The sequence below is a fragment of the Charadrius vociferus genome, unplaced genomic scaffold, assembly GCF_000708025.1.
Source record: "Charadrius vociferus isolate BGI_N301 unplaced genomic scaffold, ASM70802v2 scaffold636, whole genome shotgun sequence".
Classification (NCBI taxonomy): domain Eukaryota; kingdom Metazoa; phylum Chordata; class Aves; order Charadriiformes; family Charadriidae; genus Charadrius; species Charadrius vociferus.
The window spans coordinates 785,767-787,045 of NW_009649189.1; the positions used below are offsets into that span (position 1 = coordinate 785,767).

The 1,279-nt window shown below is 63.6% G+C and overlaps 1 protein-coding gene across 1 annotated transcript in view; it reads right to left on the reverse strand.

The window, feature by feature from the left end:
- The window catches only part of SEPT4 (septin 4), a 41,175-nt gene that overhangs the window by 9,187 nt on the left and 30,709 nt on the right, over nt 1–1,279 (reverse strand). The gene's annotated exons all lie outside the window — the stretch shown is intronic.

Here is a 1,279-nt window from a genome sequence, read left to right on the forward strand (position 1 = left end):
GGCTGCTGGCTGGGAGGTGCGGGCCAGGGCTCGCCTCGGGGACACACAGCGGTGCTTTGCCGGGAAGCAACACGGATGGGGACATCCTGGGGAGACACAGGGATGTTACACAGTGCTCTGCAGGCCAGCAAGATGGATGGGGACATCCTGGAGGGACATAGGGATGTGACACGGTGCTCTGCAGGGCAGCAAAACAGATGGGGACATCCTGGGGGGATACAGGGACATGACATAGTGCTCTGCGGGAAAGCAACACAGATGGGGACAGCCTGAGGGGGACACGCTGCAGTGCTCTGAGGGCAGCAACACCGCTGGGGACAACACGGGGGAACGTGGGGGACATGCAGCAGTGCTTTGCTGGGAAGCAACATGGGAGGGGACATCCTTGGGCGACATACAGTGATGCTCTGCCCAAAAGCGGCAGGGAGAGGGACATCCTGGGGACACACAGGGACAGCACAGACAAGCAAGTGGCAGCAGGGGCCGAAACGCCAGCGAGGGACGATGCTGTTGCCGCAGGTCGGGAAACACCACGGGCATAGGACTGTCGTTATTGCTTTACAGGCCCAACATGAAGGGGAGGCCAGGCTGGGGACTCAGCCTCTGACTGGGGATTCAAGGGACTTTCTCCAGGGACTGTGATTCCCCAGTGCCCCCCGTGCCATGGCCGTCCCCACCGCCCGGGGACAGGGGGTGCTCCCAAGAGGTGACACTCGGTGGGGACAGGGACACTGCTGAGGACACAGGACTGGACACTGCCGAGCTTCAGTCCTTCGTTGCGCCAGCACTGGCATGAAAGTGGCCAAGAGTCCAGGTGGTGGCTGCCACCCTGGCCAGGACACTGCCTGCCCCTCCATCCCTCTGGTCCCCAGGAGCTGCTGTCCCCCCGTGCCAGCCAAGTCCAGGGGGGACCAACCCTGTCCCCCACAGCAGGGCAGCTGGGGACTTGGGGGGGCTCAGACCCAGTCCCCCCATCCTTTCCTTTTCCCTTAAGCCAGAGCCAAGCTGAGCGTAACGGCTGTAAGCAGGCAGCCTGAGGTGACACGGGGACAAGGGACACAAGGCGGGGAGCTGGCCCTCCTCAGAGCTACAGGGGAAAGAGGGAAAGCCAAAGCTTGTGGGACAAAGCTGTCCCCAGCCTGGGGAGGGGGGGTAGGGAGGGGAGGCATCCAGCCAGGACAGGGTGCAGGGGACCACAGGGCGGGTGCCCTGTCCCCTGGCTGTCCCCGTGGGACAGGCGCTGGCCGGTTGGATAAGGCGATACCACAGCAGCTTAAGG